Source organism: Ovis aries, chromosome 11, assembly GCF_016772045.2.
Source record: "Ovis aries strain OAR_USU_Benz2616 breed Rambouillet chromosome 11, ARS-UI_Ramb_v3.0, whole genome shotgun sequence".
Taxonomy (NCBI): domain Eukaryota; kingdom Metazoa; phylum Chordata; class Mammalia; order Artiodactyla; family Bovidae; genus Ovis; species Ovis aries.
The window spans coordinates 57,383,532-57,405,923 of record NC_056064.1 but is presented as its reverse complement, the minus strand read 5'-3'; the positions used below and the strand labels follow the sequence as shown (position 1 = coordinate 57,405,923).

Sequence of the window (22,392 nt, the reverse complement as noted above, 5' to 3'; positions counted from 1 at the left end):
CAACAGTGCCAAGATCGAGACGCCCCAGTGTAATCCCATAAAATAAATCTTCTTAGTACAGAGTGATGATAAAAGTCATTCTTTAAAATTTAATGAGGCCTTCAAGAAGCATCCAGCTTCAGTTAAGGCACTAGTTAGCATTTGATTCACCCTAAAATGCAGGAAAGACAAGAACCAACCGCCCAGCCAATCTTTACATTCCAATCACTGCAAAGACACACCTACAGGGACTTCCCTGGTGGTCCACTGGTTAAGACTGCACTTCAATGCACGTTAGGACGGCAGATTTGATCCCTGGTCAGAGAATTAAGATCCCACAAGTTCCATGACATGGCGAAAAAAAAATTTTTTTTAATTTAATTGAAAAAAAAAGAATTAAAAAATTATACCTACCGTCAAACCTCCTAGGTGCTCAATTCCCTCAACTCTTCTGGGTTCTGATTATTTAAGATTCTGATGTCAGGACACTGTGACATCACAGGGCTTCCTAAATAGAAATGCCTGGGATGGCTTTGACAATGAGTCCCTGGCAGGTGGAATAGGCCTGGTTGTTCCTGACACCTGCTCTCCAGTATGACTGATCAGCTGACAGAGAGGAGATTCCGACCGGCCTTTTATCTAAAAACCATCCAAAGGCGCCAACAGCGACCCGATGCCACTTTTCTGAACCTGGTACAGGGAAGAACTGCCCTCGAGGGCTTGGTGGGGGAACCGAGTAAGCAAGCATGACACCCTTCTCACCTTTGTTCAGATGGTCGATTCTGAACCTGCACCAGCTAGGCTGCAGGGAGGGTATAAAAACACAGGTTCTCTAAATGTCCATCAGCAGATGACGCGGTATACACACACAATGGACTGTTGCTTAGCTATAAAAAAGTGAAATAATGCCATTCGCAGGAACATGAATGGGCTTAAAGAGCATCATACTAGGTGAACCAAGCCAGACGGAGAAAGGCAGACATCCGACTTGCCTATACGCAGAAGCGCTTCCTGGGTGGCTCAGTGGTAAGCGTGCCGATGCAGGAGATGGGGGTTCGATTCCTGGGTCAGGAAGATCCCCCTGGAGAAGGAAATGGCAACCCACTCCAGTACTCTTGCCTGGGAAATCCCATGGACAGAGGAGCCTGGCGGGCTACAGTCCATGGGATTGCAAAAGGCTGAGCAATTAAACAACGACAAATATGTGGAATCTTCAGAAATGGCCCAGGTGAACCCACTTACAAAACAGAAGGAGACTCACAGTCGCAGGAGACAAACTTACGGCTGCTGCTGCTGCTAAGTCGCTTCAGTCGTGTCCGACTCTGTGCGACCCCATAGACGGCAGCCCACCAGGCTCCCCCGTCCCTGGGATTCTCCAGGCAAGAACACTGGAGTGGGTTGCCATTTCCTTCTCCAAAACTTACGGCCACCAAAGGGGAAATGGGAGGGGAGGAACAGGTCAGGAGTTTGGGTTCAACATATAAACACTACTATATATAAAATATACAACCAACAAGGGCCTAGTGTATCGCATAGGGGACTGTACTCAATATCTCGTAATAATCTATGATGGAAAAGAATAGGAAAAAGAATAGATTTATATATATGCGTAACAATCACTTTGCTATACATCTAAAACTAACAACATTGGAAGTCAACTACACTTCAGTTGAAAAATAAATAAATTTTTAAAAAGACGATAACATTTCAAAAGAAGAAGAAAAAGAGAAGTAAAGGTTCTACGGATTTTATACAAACCTGTTATTGGGAGAGAAGTTTCTGGTATCAGGAGACATATTTAAAATGCAAACCCGAACCTGCTCAATTGCCAGCTTTAATAAGATATGGAATTACTACATAAAAAGCACCACCGATTAAATATGAAATCAACCCTGTCTCTGAGATGATAACTGGCATAAACCTGTTTTCCATCTTTTCCACGTTGGCTTTAAACAACTCTCCCGGCGTCTCACAAGTAATTCTACGGAACTGAATTTTGGTTTGTTAAGGGTGAATCACCGAACAAGTAAATTCTGCACTGAGCCTGCTCTTTTAGAGCTGTATGGATCACAGAGCAGCCTGCTGGTTCATTCGGTCACTCAGCAAGCGTCTGCTGCACACCTGCTCCGTGACAGGCACTTCTGAGGACTGGATACACACCAGCGAAGGAGACGGAGAACAGCTGTGCCCTCGCGATGCTGCCAGGCCTGGCGTCGCAGGCACTGCCTTGAAGGCGCAGGCACTGCCTTGAAGGTGTGTTATATGTGAAGGCTTGTGAGACTTCCCCGGTGGCCCAGTGGCTGTGACTCCGTGCTCCCAATGCAGAGGACCCGGGTTCGATCCCTGGAAAGGGAACTTTCCAGATTAGATCCCACACGCCACAACTGAGAGTCTGCACACCACAACCAGAGATTCTGTGTGCCAGAACTAAGGCCCGGTACAGCCAAATAAACAGACACGTAATCTAACAGAAAGAAGCTGCTTCCTTTAATTAAAAAAAAAAGAAAGAAGGAAACCAGTGTACCAGTATCCAGGATTTCCTCTTTTTCCAGGGGTCTATGAAATGGTTACAGATTGAAAAAAACATACTGGGTTTTGGCTCCCCCCACCCAAAAAAAGAAAAAACCTGCATAAATTTCAATTAATAAATGCTTAACAAAATGTCTGTAAAACCTTATTACTTGTTGACTTTGGTATTCATACAAATTTAATTATGTTTGAACAACAATCTGAGGCTTAGCTTTACTCCCTTCAAGAGAATCCTTAAGTAGGCACAACAGTGGCCAAGAAATCACAGTCAGTCAGAAATTAAATAAGCTTCTAGCCAAATCACTTCAAAAGCAAAATTATTTTTACAAACGTTTTGATTATTTTATGGTGGGTGTGAGGTGAGGGTACTTAATATGGAATGAGGGAGCATTTTAATATGCCTGGTACAGTCATTCAGGATCCTAAGAGCCTGGGAAGGGAGCCAGGGTTCCAAGAAGCTCTAGTCCTCTCTCCAGTGGGAACAGAAACGAAACTCACTTCGTGTGGATTTGCTGTAGATTGCGGAGGGCTGGTGATAGGGACAAGGGTAGGGCTGGGTGAACCTATCCAGAAAGGATGGTGTTTTCCTACTGTGGGCATAACCCAGGGAATGGGACAAGCAGGAAGGCAGGAAGGAAGAGAGGGGAGCAGGAAGGCGGGAGGGAGGCAGGAAGGGACGAAGGGAGGCAGGAAAGGCAAGGGGGAGGGACAGGATCGCCTCGGCCGATGGCTACTACCTCGGCCTAACAGGGAGGTTTCCTAATTCACTTTCCGTTCTTGGACTTCTACGGGGTGAACTGTTTTTGTCTTTTTGCTGTTGTTTAGTTGCTAAGTCATGTCTGACTTTTGCAACTGTAGCCCGCCAGGCTCCTCCGTCCATGAGATTTCCCAGGCAAGAATACTGGAGTGGGTTGCCATTTCCTTCTCCAGGGGATCTTCCCGATCAAGGGATCAAACCCAGGTCTCCAGCACTGCAGGTGGATTCTTTACTGCTGAGCCACCAGGGAAGCCGTCAGGTCGCACGTGAGGCCACATCATAACAAGCAGCGCCAGGGAGAACCTCTGATGGCCTCTAGCCCCTGCCTCTCACTTCACAGATGGCCACAGAGACCGAGACAAGGAGCTGGGATCCACTCTCCCATCGGCCCCCTTTCCGCCGCGTTCCACACCGTTGTGAGCCCCTAATCCTCCTGGGCTGTTGAGTTACAGTCACAGCTTTCTGGCTCAACCATGAAAATGATTATTGTCATCGAGACTATGGGGAGACAGGTCAGAATACCAGAGCGAACAAAAATGTTTCGAGCACTTTCCAGGCGGAACCGATAACAACCAACCCACACTCCCAATCTGCGTCTAATACATCCTGCAGCAAGAGAGATGGACGTTACAGTCATTTTCATGGTGAGACAGACTTCTACCACTATGAATATTTAAAAATACTATGTCACTGAGAATTCACAGATTCACCCTGGCCCTTTATCTGAAGTTGTTGTCACTGACGAGCTTTACAGTCTTGCCACATATTATGGAAACGTCAGCCGGGACCTGCAACAGATACAGATACAAAGCCTTACACAGAAAAGGTACTCAAAAAAAAAAAAAAAAAAAGTCACCTAATTAAATGGAATGATGCAGCCGTGCGACCTGCCCTGGACCCTCTGCTCCCAATAATGGGGCGGGTCCATGGGTGTGACTTCTCGGGAACTCTTTTAATAACATGATTTAAAATATGAGGGAGAACAGATACTGATCATTCTAATGCTAAAAAAAAAAAAAAAAAAAGGACAGGTCAATAAATTAAAGACCACAAATGCAGCAGACTTCTAGGCAGTTAGTAAAAGTGATAAACCCAGACTTCCCTGGCGGTCCAGTGGGGAGCACTCCCCACTTCCAGCGCAGCGGAGGTGGGCTCAAGCCCTGGTTAGCAAACTAAAATCTTACAGCACCTGGTAGCAAGGCCAAGAAATTTTCCTTAAAAGATGATAAACAGTGTAACAGCATAGGAAATAATACGGTGCTTAGGAAATGACACGGTGCTTTGTGAAAGAAGCAGTATAGAAAAATCCGTGCCATCTGTGGGACGTCCCTGGTGCTCCAGTAGCTAAGACTCCAGGTTCCCAATGCAGGGGGGAACCTGGTTTTAATCCTTAGTCAAGGAGCTGGATCCTATATGCTGCACCTAGGAGTTCACATGTCGCAACTAACATCTGGTGCCGCCAAATAAATAAACAAAATTTAAAAAGGAAAAATATACAGTGGCAAAAAATGTGCAAGTAACAGAAACCTAGAATTCATACGAATTAAAGCAGCCGGGCGTTGAGACTGTAGAGCTTTCCCCCTTTCTGTAACGTTATGTTCCTTTTATCATTTAAGCACATTTCAAGAAGATGTAAAAGGAGGGGAATATAGAAAAAAGGCTCACGGAGCTGAAATAGTAAGACTTGAGGTCAGTAGTGAGACCCAGTTTAGGTTCTCCTAACTCTCTGCACAAGCCTCTCGGTCGATCAGGTGGACGTGGGGCTTATACCCAAAACCCTCTGGAGGCTTTCGACAGCCATGTTCCCCTGAAAACTTCCACGATTTGTCTTCATCAATCATTTCCCATGGATTTTCTCCACCTCATTAGTTCTCCCGCAGGCCAGCTGCAGGGTGAGACTGTCCGAATGTGATGAGAACCAGAGGCCCCAGGAAGCCCCCCCACTCCCTCCCAGAGGCTGGGGACTGTCTGTCTCCACCAGGCAGGGCTGTCACCCTGCGGGTAGCATCTCCTGCCTTGCAGCTCACAGACAGATGGCTGGCAGGGGCCTCGGCTCGGACACGACATGTGAGCCCCGAGGTGCCCGCAGACGCAGAGGCACCTGCCCCCTACCAGAGGCCCTGCCTCGGACAGTCCCGGACGCTTCCACACTCCTCCCGGGAGACCTCATGCTCGGGGCAGAGAGTCGACGTCTAAAGCTCCTTTTCTCCTCCACCCCGACCCAGAAGGGCACACGGTTTGGGGCCCTGGCATGTTCCCGGCTGCACATCCTGACCCAGAAGGGCACACGGTTCGGGGCCCTGACTCATACCCAGCTGCGGTCAAGCTGTCATGTGACAGTTGGACGTTAGAATGTTGTCTCCAGAGATGCCTGCATCTGGGGTGGAGAGAGCTACAGTGAGTTCTTCCAGAACCTTCCATGGCCACAGCGGGGAAGCACTCTAGTCGGTCTGAATACCAACATCTACCCCGGGATCATTGCAACAAGCATGGCTGACTTAGTCTGTAACCATCCCTGTGCTCTCTCTCAGCCCCTGGTGGTCTCCAACCACACTCCCCCCCAAAAAGGAATTCGAAAGCATTGAGTCCAACAGAGCTTCAGATCAGCATGAGATACCAGGCTATAGACCTGAGAGGCCGTCACTCCAACCAAAAGCAAAGAGATTGGATGTGAGCTTGCCTTTGTGCTTCCCTGGTAGTTCACATGGTAAAGAAACCGCCTGCAAAGCCGGAGACCGAGGTTTGATCCCTGAGTCTGGAAGATCCCCAGAGAAGGAAATAGCAACCCACTCCAGTACTCTCCTCTGGATAATTCCATGGACAGAGGAGCCCAGCAGGCTACAGTCAGTCCATGGGGTCACAGCTGAGCGACTGACTTTTTCACTTTGCCGTGTTCAACTTTGGGATACATTAACAGTGAGTCGTGATGCTCAGTTGTGTCTGACTCTTAGTGACCCCCACGCCCACCAAGCGCCTCTCTCCATGGAGTTTTCCAAGCAAGAACACTGGAGTGTATTGCCATTTCCTCCTCCAGGGGATCTTCCTGACCCAGGGATTGAACCTGAGTCTCTTGCATCTCCTACATTGGCAGGCAGATTCTTTACCACTGCGCTACCTGGGAAGTCCATTTTAACAGTGGATAAACACACGACTCAACAGTCCCTTCAGGCTCAGGAAGCTCAAGCTGGGAATTGCGGCTGCAAGAGTGGGGAATAAGTGAAACATATAATCCTTGACTCTAAGAAGCCAGGAAAACAACAAATAAATCCACACAAAACAGTTAACCATGTGAGTAGCTCCCAACCCTTGTCCATCACTGGTTACCATGGTACCACTCTGGTTTTCAGCCCAGATGATGGTGACTGTGTACCCTCCCGCTGGTGAACAGAGAAGATGCAATACACAGTTGCTGAGTAAACAAGGCGTGACCTGCATTTTTTAAAGACTTAATTTTTATAGTGCACCATCCCAGGCAAGACTTCTAGAATGCCGTCTCACAACATTTCTAAGCACCAAATTAATCAAAGAAGTTGAGTGCAGCTGCTGCTCCAGGAGGCTGGTGAGACTGGAGGTGACAGGGCTGGCACGGGGCTTGCAGAAGGGCCCACCCTGAGGTGGTCTCTTCCCCCAGAATGCTCATTCATTCTCTGCTCTTGAGGATGCTTCCACATCTTTCAACCCTTCTGGGACCAGACTGTGGCAGTCCTCTGGTGGCTCAGGCAGTAAGAATCTACCCACAGTGCAGGAGACCTGGGTTTGACCCCTGGCTTGAGAAGACCCCCCGGAGAAGGCATTGGCAACCCCTTCCAGTACTCTTACCCGGGAAATCCCATAGACAGAGGAGCCTGGTGGGCTACAGTCCATGGGGTCACAAAGAGTCAGACACGACTGAACAACTAACACACTCGGTGGTTACTGCTCAGCTGGAAACCAGTGCCACACCCATTACATGTTGAGAGTTTTACAAGGGAGATCGTTAAGGGCTGGAAGACTGAGGGCGGGATCCCACAGAACAGTGAAAGATGTTATGGGATAGACAGAGAGGAAAGAAGAAGACTTTTACTTTCTTCTGGCTGACTCATGCTGCTTGCAGGATCTTAGTTCCCCTACCAGGGATCGAACCTGCACATCCTGGATTGGGAGCAGAGACTCTTAAGCACTGGACTGTCGGGGAAGTCCCGGAGAGGGCATTCTTGATGGGACACTGGTTTAAACAAAGACCCAGAGACAGAAACTAGGGGGGATGTTCGGCCATTGAAAGTCGCTCCGTCATGTCCCACTCTTTGCGACCCCACTGATTATACAGTCCATGGAATTCCCCAGGCCAGAATACTGGAGCAGGTAGCCATTCCCTTCTCTAGGGGATCTTCCCAACCCAGGGATCGAACCCAGGTCTCCCGTATTGCAGGCGGATTCTTTACCAGCCGAGCCACAAGGGAAGCCCAAGTACTGGAGTGGGCGGCCTATCCCTTCTCCAGTGGATCTTCCAACCCAGGAATCAAACCGGGGTCGCCTGCAATGCAGGCGGAATCCTTATCAACTGAGCTATCAGCGAAGGCCTATGTTCAGCCAACTGCATGGAAATGGGCTGAGTCACAGCAGGGAGAGTTGAGACACAGCTTAAGGATTCCACTCGAGATCATCTGCAAAGTCTCACGAACATGGACCCTACACCCCAACATCCCACGGTAGACTTTAATTATATAAAACCTTGGACCTTAAAAAAAAAAAAAAAGACTCATACAGAAAGTCCCTGGCGGTTCAGTGGTTAGGCCTCAGCACTTTCACTGCGGTGGCCTGGGGTCAATCCCTGGTTGGGGAAATAAGATTCCACAAGCCACTTGGTGCAGCCCAAAAAAGGAAAAAAAAAAAAAGAGAGAGAGAGTCATATATTTGTCACTCATTAGGAATACAAACTACTCAAGAGTCTGGAAACATCTCACATTTTTTTCCTACCCACCACAAAACTTCTTTCCTTGGGGGCAAAACCCTTGAGAACTGTGTGTGTGCGCGTGTTCTTAGTCCCTCAGTCTTGTCTGACTCTTTGTGACCTTGTGAACTTTAGCCCCTCAGGTTTCTCTGTCCACAGGATTTTTCAGGCAAGAACATGGGAGTGGGTTACCATTTCCTCCTCCAGGGGATTGTCCTGATCCAGCGATCAAACTGGTATCTCCTGTGTCTCCTGCATTTGCAGGGGGATTCTTCACCTGCTGAGCATTCAGTCAGGAAATGCTAGAAGTTTTAGAGTCGTGGAGTGGCCTGGGAAAAGGTGGGGAAGAATTTAGAAGCAGCGGGTAACAAGGATGGGAGGAAGGGGAAAATAGGACATTCGGGGAACCGTACGATTCACAGGGAGCGAAGTACAATCCCCCTGGTAACACAAAACTCGCCCCGAGGTTAGGAGGTGGCGTTTCCTGACATCACACTTGCTTCCATTCCCGGAACAGGGGAGGAACTAACATAACTAAATAAAAGGCTTCCCTTGGGACTTGCCAGGTGGTCCAGTGGTAAAGAATCTGCCTTCCAATGCAGAGGACGCAGGTTCCATCCCTGGTCCGGAACCAAGATCCCACATGCCTTGGGGCAACTAAGCCCCAGTGCTAAAGAGCCCTTGTGCTGCCACCGAGACTCCACACAGCCAAATAAATAATTAGAAAGGCTTTCCTGGAGTCCCCACGGCTTGGGAATCAGAGCCTTTCTCACTAAAGGAAATCTGCAAATCCAACCTCACCTTTCCTGGGGCTACAGTGGGGCTCACAGGGTGACCAACCATCCAGGTCTCAAAGGACTGATGGATTCCTTGGATGCAAGACTTTGGTTTCTTTTCTTTTCTTTTTTTTTTTTTTGCAAGTGAAATATATTTATCAGCCCACTTAATAATGCTTCTCGACATTTAAGAAACTGTTTCTATGCGGCCTTGTACCAAGACACATTTACACACACATACTGCCTGCACTGTCAGAACTTACAGTCCAAGCGAGAACCAAGCAGGGTCCAGTGAGGGCTCCGTGGCCTCCTCTACTAATAGGAAATTATTTTAAAATATAACAGGGATTGACACAAACACATCACCATATATAAGATACACAACCAACAAGGACCTATGCGCAGCACAGGGAACTCGACTCTACTAAAGTAGAGTTCAAAGTCTACTCAGTAAGCAGACTTTGAGCTTTAACTGGAACAGTTCTGGGCAAACCAGCATGAGTGGGTCTCTGCACACACATGACTCACATGAAGGAAAGCTGACTCTTCCTGCACAGAGTTCTGCTGGAAACTTCCCATCACCCAGACTGAATGATGGGTGCCACATTCCCTATCCCCCAGCAGCTTTAGGAACCCCGAAGGTCAAGGTCGTGCCTTGCTATACCGTCAGTGACCTACGACTTTGCAGCTAGGGCTCCACCTTGCAGTGCCCAGGGGATGAGCCTGATGGAGACACGGAATCTCAGGCCCTGCCCAGACCTACCAAATCAAAACCTACAGGTAACAGGACCGCCGGACATCTCCAGACACTCTCACACCCCGGAGCAGGAGGTTTGGCGATACAGTTCCTTGCTTACGCAGTCCGTGGGTCTGTGCATATGCCAAATCTTTTATCTTTTCAGTATCAGGATGTGTGTGTGTGCACTCAGGCACTTCCGTCGTGTCTGACTCTTTGTGGCCCTGTGGACTGTAGCCCTCCAGGCTCCTCTGTCCCTGGGATCCTCCAGGCAAGAATACTGGAGTGGGTTGCCATGTTCTCCTGCAGGGGACCTTTCCGATCCAGGGAATGAACCCGGGTCTCCTGCACTGCAGGTGGAATCTTCACTGCCGAGTCACCAGGGAAGCCTCAATATCAGGAGAAACCATCCAAAAGTGGTGTCGAGCGAATCACACCTTTTTATTATCGCCAATAGCATTCCACGGCAGGAAGCCCACAGAGGATCCTGCTTCAAGGCTCATTTTACTTCCTCCCTTCAGTCTCTCCTCCAGATTTCAAGGAAGAGCCTACATGTAAAGCAATTATCCTCCAATTAAAAAATAAATTTAAAAAGTTTAAAAAGAGGGAGCCTACAACAGGCTGCAATAACATCTTCGATCCAGCGGTTGCTGGGTTCATTAGGCAGCACTTCCTCCACCGCACGCATCACGGTTCATATTTCGGGCCAGATGATTCCTTTTTTTTTTCTCTCTCTCTTTTGGCTATGCCACCAGCACATGGGATCTTAGTTCCCCTACCAGCCTTCGAACAAGAGACCCCTGCATTGGAAGTGCAGGGTCTTAACCACTAGATGGCCAGGGAAGCTTGACATATCAGAGCATTCCCTGTTGGGGTGTCCAGTCCCTGGGAGGAGGTCCAGCAGCATCCCTGGCCTCGGGGCACTGGATGCCAGGAGCAGTCCCCTCCCAGCTATCATGACCAGTAATGTCTCCTAAGGGGCAACAACAGTCCCCAGTTGAAAATCATCTCAGACAAAGAGGAGACACTCTTGTGGCAGCGAGAACCAAAGGGAGAGATTAGGGCGCTTCTGCCTGCCAGGGAAGGCGTCCAAGTCTCGGAAACTAGGCCAGGCTGATCCCTGGAGGCTCCTGGAGAGAACCAGCTGGGTGCCCCAAGGCCCACCCCACGTCCAGGGCGACAGCTGACTGCAGCAACGCTAATGAAGACAAACAGTCCGGCTGCCCCCGGCTCGGCCGCCTGGCCCTCCACTCAGAGCTGCTCTTTATTACCATTTAACCGCAGAGACGAGGAAGGCATTTCTGCTTTTTTATTAGAGTGTCATGCTGAATGACATCAGAGGCTTGGTAACAGCACCGCTTAAGAAAAGGAAAAAAAAAAGACTGGGTAGTTTGCATGTGAATCACCAGAGTAAACCATCAGCTGAATCTTCAGCCCCAGTAACAGGGCCTCGGACCCTGGCCCTGGCAGCTCCATCCCCTACCCTGGGCCGTGCTGCCCACTCTCTGAGTGACCTCAGGAAACGTGACAGGAGAAGCTCCCATCTCTACCTCCAGGCCCACCTGAGCCACACGCTCCCTCAAGAAATGCAGAGAAGGTTCATGACTCTATCTTGTTGATATGAAGATGCGTGAAGGCAGAGGGGATGAATTGTGAGGTTGAGATTGACATATATACACGATTGATACTGTGCATAAAATAGACGGGGCTTCCCTGGTGGCTCAGATGGTAAAGAACCCGCCTGCCACCGCAGGAGACTGGGGTTCGATCCCTGGGTCAGGAAGATCCCCTGGCAACCCACTCCAGCCCTCTTGCCTGGAGAATCCCCATGGACAGAGGAGCCCGACGGGCTACTGTCCCCGGGGTCACAAAGAGTCGGGACACGACTTAGCTGAACAACAACAAGAGAAAACAGACAACTCATGAGAAGCACAGCACAGGGGACTCTGCTCAGTGCTCATGGTGACGCAAACGGGGAGGAGACCCAGACAGGGTACACGCACACCCGCAGCTGAGTCGCTCTTCTAACCACCAAAAGCTAACATGGCATCGCAAAGCAACGACAGTCCAATAAAAAATGTTTTAAAGCAGAAGAAGATGCAGGAACCAGCACCGCACGCGCAGCATGGCCTCTGGGAAATCCGATTCACCTCACAAGGTCACAGCTGCCGACGGTCACGTGGCAGGTGGGAGCAGCCGTGACAGCCTGATCAGGCTCAGGCATAACGTTCTCCCTAGGGTCTTGGACGTTGGGAAGAAGCAGAGGGGGGCTCTTCTGGCCCCTGGGAGATAGATGATCACAGAGCGCGGGTGAGGAGATGGGGAGTAACATTCCTGAAGGAGGCAGGGGGGCCAGTCCTATGTCCACACTGAAAGTGTGGTCCCTGGACCTGTAACAGCATCCTGCATGAATGCAGATGCTCAGGCCCCACCCCCGCCCTACTGAGCCAGCGCCCTGGGGATGGGTGTCCGGCAGCCTGGGGTCCTGCCAGCCCTCCAGGGCATCTGACGATGCGGGTAAAGTGCTCTTCTGCATCTCCGGTTTAAATCAAGAGATTAGCACCAATAGCTGTTTTTTCTTTTATGGATTCTTGTGAGGAATGCTACATTAGCAACACGCTAGATGAGGACTAAACTGAACAGGGAAAAAAGATGCTGCCTAAATACACTGACCTGAAAAGCCAGATGTGAAGAAGTTTCATGAAATGGTGCTTCTTCCAATTCTCTTTAATTACATTCCCTCATATCTCTTTATAACACAGCTATTTATGTATATGTTACACCTCCCTTCAGGGCTCCCCTGGGGGCTCAGCAGTAAAGAATCCGTCTGTCAATGCAGGAACCATGGGTTTGATCCCTGGGTTGGGAAGATCCCCTGGAGAAGGAAATGGCAACCCACTCCAGTGTTCTTCCTGGAGAATCCCATGGACACAGAAACCCGGCGGGCCGCAGTCCATGGGGTCACAAAAGAGCTGGACACGAGTGGGGACTAAGCAACAACAATGTTTTCATTTGCGTGTATGTAACAACAGAGAACACAGCACAGATGAGCTCTTTTAATAAGTAAACTTTAAAAATCTCTAATTGGGAGAAGGCAATGGCACCCCACTCCAGCACTCTTGCCTGGAAAATCCCATGGACGGAGGAGCCTGGTGGGCTGTGGTCCATGGGGTCGCTAGGAGTCGGACACAACTGAGCGACGTCACTTTAACTTATCACTTTCATGCATTGGAGAAGGAAATGGCAACCCACTCCAGTGTTCTTGCCTAGAGAATCTCAGGGACGGGGGAGCCTGGAGGGCTTCCGTCTATGAGGTCGCACAGTGTCGGACACGGCTGAAGCGACTTAGCAGCAGCAGCAGCAAGTCCAATTAAGCAAGTCACATAGTTTGGGGCAGTACCTTTTCTTTCTCAGTGGTTCACAAAATGGTGCCTCCTCGGGTTGATGGAGTCTTTGATTTAACAAAATGCATATTCTCTTAGCTGATGTTGCTTGGTCTAACCGAAATCTCTTGTGATGCAGTTGAATCCTTTTCTTCAGCACGATAGACTGTAGTTAGTCACCGTCTTCAATACAGGGATGTGTCCTGCACTCAGTGATGATGAACGAGCATTTTCTCAGCTTTATTTTCCTTCGAGAGGCTCTTCCTCTGGACCCTACATCAGTCGCAAGCCTCCTGGCATCACCGTGACCTTCCTCAGATGCTCCTCGTCAGTCACAGAGCATCTGCATGAAAGCACGGGGTCCACTGCCAGGCTGGGTGGGCATCTGGACACCGGCTGTGCACTGCTCGCAGAGGCCGGCTCCAACCCTGGAGAGTGAGTTCAAGGTACCTGCGAGGGCTTCCCTGATGGCTCAGAGATAAAGAATCCGCTTGCAAAGCAGGAGCCACGTGTTCAGTTTCTGGATCAGGAAGATCCCGTGGAGGAGGGCATGGCAACCCACTCCAGTGTTCCTGCCTGGAGAATCCCATGGACAGAGGGGCCCTTACAGTCCAGGGGGCCGCGAAGAGCCGGACAGAACCGAAGCCACTGAGCACGCGGCGAGCGAGGTTATCCTGGAGGGCTGTGAACTCAAAGACAGAGCATCCTCTAGGCTCTGGCACCCCAGAATTCTCAAGGAAGTCAGCGGGCACATCGGCACGAGAAGCGGCCCTCGGGGACACACAGGCTGCCGGCCCACAGCCTCTGGACGTTTCGCCCCGAGTTCTCTCTCGGAGCCCGTGTAAGCTCTGAGGTCCTCCAGTAATCCGACAGAAATTGACTAGAGGCTAAAATAATTGCTTCACGGTCAGATCAAAGCAAACCAGAGGGAAACGGGACAGGAGCCTGGTGGCTGACTTGTCACAGACAGCGGCAGTGGGCTGAGCCCTCTGGCCTGGCCTCTGGAAGCAAGCCCGGCCCGGAAAGAGAGACAGGCCCTCTTTTTCCTTCGGGCATCGGAAAATTAGAAAGTTCAGCCACAAAGAGGGCCTGAAGGAGGCATTGAAGCGGAATAGGGGCTTGGCGTTGAGCACAGTCCAATACGGTGGGCTGTGTACACTTAGAGGCGACGGGTCAACGCTCACTGATCAAAAAAGAGGTGGATAAGGCTGTGGATCTTGGGATCGGCATGCTGCTAAGTCGCTTCAGTCGTGTCCGACTCTGTGCGACCCCATAGACAGAAGTCCATGAGGCTCCCCCATCCCTGGGATTCTCCAGGCAAGAACACTAGAGTGGGTTGCCATTTCCGTCTCCAATGCATGAAAGTGAAAAGTGAAAGTGAAGTCGCTCAGTCGTCCGACTCTTAGCAACCCCGTGGACTGCAACCTACCAGGCTCCTCTGTCCACGGGATTTTCCAGGCAAGAGTGCTGGAGCGGGTTGCCGTTAAGCGTCTGCCTGAAATGCGGTAGACCTGGGTTCTATCCCTGGGTCGGGAAGATCCCCTGGAGAAGGAAATGGCAACCCACTCCAGTATTCTTGCCTGGAGAATCCCATGGACGGAGGAGCTTGGTGGGCTACAGTCCACGGGGTCACAAAGGGTCGGACATGACTGATCGACTTCACTTTCACTTTCGTGTATTGAACTGCGCATTTCATCAACTGCTTCACGTCTAGTCCTCACTTCCGTTGAAGGTCCAGTTATATACTTGGAAATACAAGAAATAAAAATCTTGTGAAACAAGCAAGGGACCGGCATAAGAAAACTTAAATAACTCGCAGCTGCAATTTCTTTGTCTTCACTTGTGGAGGGGGTGGAGGGGAGGGGTGGTCGCAGCGCTGCGTTTGGTGGCCTGTGCCTTTCCTACAAGAACGAAAGCTCCAAAGCAGAGCGTTCAGCCTCGAATCACCGCCCCCAAAGAAATGAACCTGCACTGGAGGTGGCCCAAAAATAAATCTGAATTTACCGATGAATCCATCGGCTCAGAGCCCTCCTTCTAGCTTAGACCAGCCCGGGGAATGTGTCTAAATTACATACGACAGCTAATACGCCACCTTGCACGAGGTCATGCTTTACGCACTGAACCCTCGTGTGGTCGTCTCAACAACTGATGACGCTGGTGGCTGACACCGAGCCCACGCCCCCACACTAAGGACCGCAGCGTCTGGACTGGCAGTGTCTTCTGATTGAGGATAGCTGCCTGGGGAGACGCCTGGGGCAAGCAGGGACACCGGTCCTTCCCTGCGTCAGGGCGGAGTCACAGCGGAAAATCACCTCCTTGGCTTAGCTAAGTCAGTGGCTGAACCCAGTCCGTGCTCCTCTGCTGAGCTGGGGGTGTGGCACACCAGGTATAACAGAAGCATCCCCTATAGCCTCCCTGAGGCGGACGTGTGGCCTCTTCTTGAACCCCACCTGCAACAGGAACCAGCCTAGGGAAGGTGGTACATCTCCCCCCATAGCGTTTCCTCCCAGCAAGTCCAGCTTGGTCTCTGGCACCTCCTACATCTCTTTCCTGGGACCTAAAGGCAGCATTCAGGTCATCCCAACTCTTCCCTCCTCCAGCTTAACTATGGGTGTTTCCCACTGTTCTCCTGATGACCTGGCCCAGGTCCCTCCCCACCCTCCCAGTCCCCTCGGGTGTTGCTGGGCTGAGCACACACACACTTTCCGGGAGCCCCATGCCCGCCCTGATTGGGTCACAAAGCTCCCTGTGTGCAGCCTCTGCGTCTTCTTAGCTTCTACATCATCCTTTCCCAATTTGGAAAATACCAAAACAATAAAAAAGAAAAAAATCACCATGTATGTTTATGTATATATGTTTATATACATACCTGTGTACATGTGTGTGTATATGTGTGTGTGTGTGTGTGTGTGTGTGTGTGTGTACCCCACTCCAGTATTCTTGGGCTTCCCTGGTGGCTCAAACAGTAAAGAATCTATCTGCAATGCAGGAGACCCGCGTTCAATCCTTGGGTCTGGAAGATCCCCTGGAGAAGGGAAAGGCTACTCACTCCAGTGTTCTGGCCTGGAGAATTCCATGGACAGAGGAGCCTGGCGGGCTACAGTTCTTGGAGTTGCAGAGTCGGACATGACTGGCCAGCTACGCACACCACAGCACATGTATGCATACAGACACATATCTACATATGTACGTGTGTGTGTGTATATATATATGTGTGTGTGTGTGTATATATGTAGAAGATTAGGGTTCAATCCCTGGGTCAGGGAGATCTCCTGGAGAAGGAAATGGCAACCCACTTGTTTTCTTGCCTGGGAAATCCCACGGACAGAGGAGCCTGGTGGGCTATAGTCCAAGGGGTCACAAAAGGGGTCACAAAAGACCTGGACACGACGGAGCAGCTAAACAACAACAGCGCGTGCTAACGTGCCAGCGCGCCCCAGAGAAGCGCGGGGTTCAGCGGCCGAGGGCGTGAGTCCTCTTACGGACGGCGCCTCTATTTCCCCACCCGATAAACAGGAGACTCGGAGCTGCCGGGAGGCAGACGCGGAGCACAGACCGGAGCCCCCTCTTTATTTTTCTCAAGTTTGTTTTTAAAAGACGCTTACTTAAAATTTATTTTTATGTATTTACTTTTTGGACACGCCACACAGCATGTGGGATCCTAGTTCCCCGACCAGGCATGGAACCCATGACCCCTGGGGTGGAAGGTTGGAGTCTTAAGCACTGGACCACCAGGGAAGTCCCTGCCCCCACTCTTTAAATGGAAGCTGGTCTGTGGAATTCCACAGGTTCTGTGTAAGCCACTTCCCTCTCTGGCGCATCTAACCACCAATTCCCCTTCTGATTCACTGCTCTTCGGGGCCCTTCTGTCTTCCTCCAGAACCCTCTTGGTCTCCTGACCACGCTCTTCTTTCTGAACCTGACAGCCATCCTTTCATTGTTTTAATTGAAGTAGAGGTGATTACAGTGTCGTGTGGGTTTCTGCTGTACAGCAACATGGTTCACTTACACACACACACACACACACACACACACACACACACACACACACTCCTTTCATATTCTTTTCCAGTATGGCTTATCACAGGATATGGAATTTAGTTCCCTGTGCGATACAGGAGGGCCTCCCTGTTCACCCATTTATATATAACACCTTGTGCCCACTAACCCCCACGCCCAATGCACACCCCCCAGCCCCCACCTCTTGGCAACCCCAAGGCTGTTCCACGTCTGTGAGTCCGTTTCTGTTGCACAGATGAGGTCGCTCATGTCGTGTTTTAGATCCCACCTAAGTCGTGTCCGGTGATAACCGTCTTCTCTTTCTGACTTCCTTGGCTTAGTACGATCATCTCTAGGTCTGTCCATGTGGATCCTGGCAGCCCATCTTTAAGTGCAGGTCTCCTTCCCTCTGTTTTGACCCACACCTGCCTGGGATGTCGCCCCAGTGGGCAGCTCTCAAGCCCAGCTTGCCCAAGCGTCAGGCCCACTTGGTGAAAGTCTTGTTAAAATCCCAGAACGTCTACCAGCCAAGGAAGCCAATGGAGAGAACTGATGTATAACCCCAACGAGTTTCTCCGAGGCACACAGACCATCCACGGTATAATCTGCTCTAGTAACACGCCTTGGGACTGGCAGTAAGCTAACAAGCCCCAGTTTAAAGTCTTTTCTTTCTTTACTATTTGGAAGACACAGACAAAAGTGAGTGTCCCTGGTCTTTTGCCATAACCTCCCTTCCTTGTGTTCTTCCAAAATCTGCGTGTGTGCTCAGTCGTGTCCAGCTCTTTGTGACCCCATGGACTACAGGCCATGAGGCTCCTCTGTCCACGGGATTATCCAGGCAAGAATACTGGAGTGGGTTGCCATTTCCTTCTCCAGGGGATGGTCCTGACCCAGGGATCAAACCTGAGTCTCCTGGGTCCCCTGTGTTGGTAGGCAGATTCTTTACAAGTCACTCAGTCGTGTCCGACTCTGTGACCCCATGGACTATACAGTCCGTGGAATTTTCCAGGCCAGAGCACTGGAATGGGTAGCCTTTCTCTTCTCCAGGGGATCTTCCCAAGCCAGGGATTGAACCCAGGTCTCCCGCACTGCAGGCGGATGCTTTACCAGCTGAACCACAGGGGAAGCCCCTTTACCACTCAGTCACCTAGGAAATGCCCTTCTTCCAAAATCCTACTCAGCAAATCCCTTCAAATTGCATCCACAATTCTCTGAGCCAGAAGCACAGCTGTTCAGTCGTGCCAGCCAGAATTTGTTTTATTCCTTGGCCATTTCTGGAAATGACTTAATCCCCGTCTCCAAAACCCACACCTGAGCCGGCATTTCCATAAGCAAAGATCTGAACCTATTGCCACCAAACTGCTAACCCCCAACCCCAAATCCAGAGACCAAGGGCAATACACGCGTGAGAGCATGCGTGTTCAGTCACTTCAGATGTGTCCAACTCTTTGGAACCCTATGGACTGTAGCCTTCCAGGCTCCTCTGTCCATAGGATTCTCCAGGCAAGAATAATGGAGTCGATTGCCATGCCCTCCTGGTTGGGATCTTCCCAACCTAGGAATTGAACCCATGTCTCCAGCATCTCCTGCATGCAGGTAGATTCTTTACCCACTGAGCCACCAGGGACACCCCAACAGCAACACAATTAGCCACAAACAACCAAAAGAACAGGCTCTGCCAGTGAGGAGGCTGGCATTGGAATTGAACAGGTCCGAAGCTGCTTCATGACGATTTTTCTGCTGGGTGCAGTGACCTTTCGTTCTATGTTTATTTGGAAATGACCTTTAAGCAGCAATCAACAAAAATGAAATGCTTCAAAGGAATAAATTAGATAATGCAGATGTTCCTCAGTGGTAAGTTATGCCCAAGGAATATGAGGGAGCACAAAAGCAGCTTAGCCCTGGGAACCCACCATCCAGCCTGCTCACTAGTCTAATAAGTGAATTCAGAGTTCTCGAAACCCTTGTCAATCAGACCACTGAGGACTTGAAGCCAGGCTGACCTGGGCAGGAAACATGATTATCTCCAGAATGGACCCCAAACGACCAGTTGACATTTCAGTTTCATTCTGTCTGGAGCAGAGGGACCTCTGTTACTTAGATGCCCAGTAAGTGACGTGCCATCTTCCGGGGGAAAAATGTCCCAAAGGTCTGGGCCAGGTGGCATCTTGACGAGCTCTGCCAGGCCCCATCCGAGTCTCATTTCAGTGGAAGACGTCATTCACTTACACTAATGGACTCATTACTGAGCATCTAATGAACAGCGGGCTCTTCAGGAAGTGCTGGAGAGGCTTAAAGGCTAGAGAGAACGCAGCCCCCCGAGGTCCAGGCCGTGGGAGATGCCTGGGCTCTGGGCTCAGGGAGGCAGGACCCCCTCCAGCAGGCCACAGTTCTCCTCTCTACTGCGCCTGCTCTGCTCTTTCTCTCCCACCACCCTGTTCTGCTCTTTCTTGCTGATACTGACGGAGGTCTAGGAATCATCAAACAGTGACCGATGGAGTTTAATGGATCACTCGCTCTGAAATAGTAGAAGCATCTGAAAAGAGAAGCTCAGAACCAAGGGCTCTGGCCTCCTCTGCATCGGATGAGAGAATCAGAGGAGCTTCCCCAGTGGTCCAGGGGCTAAGATCCCACGCTCCCAGTGCAGCGGTCCTGGGTTCAATCCCTGGTCAGGGAGCTAGATCCCATATGCCCCAACTAAGAGTTGGTATTTCAGATCTCACCCCTACCCGCACTCCGAGGACAGCCGAGTCCCACCTCCACTTTTAAGGAGGACTGAAGGAGGTCCTTAGCCGCAACTAAAGGTCCCACGTGCTACAGTGAAGACTGAAAGATCCGGTGGAGCCAAATCAACACATGATTTTTTTTTTTTTTTGAGAGAGAGAGAATCCTAGAAATCTTCTGAACCTCAATCCCAGGACAAACACCCCTTCCTTGCTCTGGGGCATTCACCAGGGGGACCCCTTGGGGAGGACCCACCGAGGGAGAGGGTCCCTTTCCCCTGGACACCTCTCCTGGCTCACATCTGTCAGCGTCCCCAAGCAAAGGCCGCCTCCCTAAAGGGCCTCCACGGGGCAGATGTGAAGTCAGATCCTACCCCCACCCCCACCCTGAGGACAGCAGGGTCCCTCGTCCACCTTTAGGAAGGAAGAGGGAGGTCACAGGCTCAGGACACGTCTGCCAGAGGACCCTGCAGGGGTCACAGGCAGCCCGGAGCGGGCGGGGCTCTGGGACTGCAAGAGGACTGACTGTGTCAATTCCCTTTGATTCAAGGCGATGTCTGGGGGTCGTGGGGGCTTCCCTGGTGGCTCAGTGGTGAAGAATCCACCTGCAATGCAGAAGGCCTGGGTTTGCTCCCTGGGTCGGGAAGATCCCCTGGAGAAGGCAATGGCTACCCACTCCAGTCTTCTTGCCCAGAGAATCCCATGGACTGAGGAGCCTGGTGGGCTATAGTCCACGGGATGGCAAAGAGTCAGACACGACTGAGCAACTAACACACACGCACATGCACGCATGCACACACACACACGAGCACACGCAGGCACACACGCACACACACGCACACGCGCGTGCACACACACATGCACACACACGCACACACACGCACACACACGCACACGGACATTGGGGACTGTATGAGGAGGGCAAGGGTTTGCAAGATTCGGAAGTGGAGAGAGAGAGAGTGCCTGGGCCCAGCCAGGGGGGAAGGGACAGGACAGACGCTGCAGCACCTGCCACGGCCAGACAGCGCCTGGGAGCCCCGGCCCAATTCACCGGCTGCACTTCCCACCAGCTCGCCGGGGAAGTCGGGTCCGCGCTCTGCTTCTTGTAAACGGATCGACGTCAAGTAACCCTCAAGCGACAAACACCTGTGATCCACGCCTGAGTGCTAAGTCACTTCAGTCATGTCTGACTCTTTGCAACCCTAAGGACCGTAGCCCGCCAGGCTCCTCTGTCCATGGCATTCTCCAGGCAAGGAGACTGGAGTGGGTTGCCCTTCTCTTCTCTTGGGTGTCTTCCTGACCCAGGGATTGAACTCACATCTCTGTGTCTCCTGCATTGTCAGGCAAGTTCTTTACCACAGGCGCCACCTGAAGCTCTATCTGTGATCCAAAACCACTGAAAACAGGTGCTCAAACTGAAATGGAGCTGGACCCTATGGTCCCCCTGTCCCCACGTCTTCCTCTGCCCTTTGTCCGTGGAAAAACTTCAGCTAAACAATGGGTTTAATCAGAAAAGTGAGAAAATGAGGGACAAAGGAGACTAGTCCAATGAGACCAAGTGATAAGAGCGCAGTGGCTAAGCAAAGCCAAAGACCGTCAGTTCCTCTTCAAGGCCTTAGATAATATTCTGAGCCATATCCTATGAGTGGTCTTAGAGATACCGAAGTCCCCACCAGGTGGAGAAGGGAACCACGTGGTGACCAGACCGTAGTAGCTGGGGCACGAGCTGTCACAGTTCTGAGAACTGGCCTCAGAGAGATGGAAACAAACAGCCTGGGACTGAGGATTAACTGTACTTAAAACAACGGAGATGACACTGACCAGACCACTGATGACCGGTTTCAAGACGACTCCCAGAGCTGGCGGTGCTGTTTCTGCGTGGAGCCCCCTCCCTCTGTCTATGAACCCTCCTGCTCCCTGACCGTCAGTGTGGGGAGTTTAGGGGGACGGGGAGTCAGCCTTTGGGCAATTGCCTGCCCTCTTCCCGGATGGCTGGCCTCTGAAATAAAGCAAACTGCCCAGCAACCCTGCCTTTTTGCCAGCTTTTGAGCTGCAAGCAACCAGACCCCTCTTTCGGTAACAAAACCAACCCTGTGCACCCGAGTTCACAGTAGCACTGCTCACAGTAACCAAAACGTGGCTGCACCCTGGATGTGCAGCAACGAACGAACAGCTAACAGAATGAGGTCTGCTCCACCATGAGATACTATCTGCCCATTAAAGGAGTGAAGTCCTGGGGCTTCCCTGGTGCGCAGCGGTTCCCCTGTGCCCCACTGACTGTGGGGGGCACTGCACGGGTTCAGTCCCTGGTCAGGGACCTAGGATTCCACACGCTGCACAGTGCAGCCACAAGATAAAAATAACAAACATACAACTTTAAAAAGGAATGCAGTTCTGACACAACGTGGACGAAGCTTGAAAACATTATGCTCAGGGCTGGAAGCAGACACCAAGGACCACAGGCTGTCCTGGAGCTTCAGCATCGGCATCAGTCCTTCCAGTGAATACGCAGGGCTGATTTCCTTTGGGACTGACTGGTTTGGTCTCCTCTGATGGTGCAATAGGAAAACTCGGTCTTTC

The 22,392-nt window shown here is 50.9% G+C and overlaps 1 protein-coding gene across 1 annotated transcript in view; it reads right to left on the bottom strand.

The window, feature by feature from the left end:
- The window catches only part of SLC39A11 (solute carrier family 39 member 11), a 370,219-nt gene that overhangs the window by 285,320 nt on the left and 62,507 nt on the right, over positions 1-22,392 (bottom strand). The window lies entirely within an intron of this gene.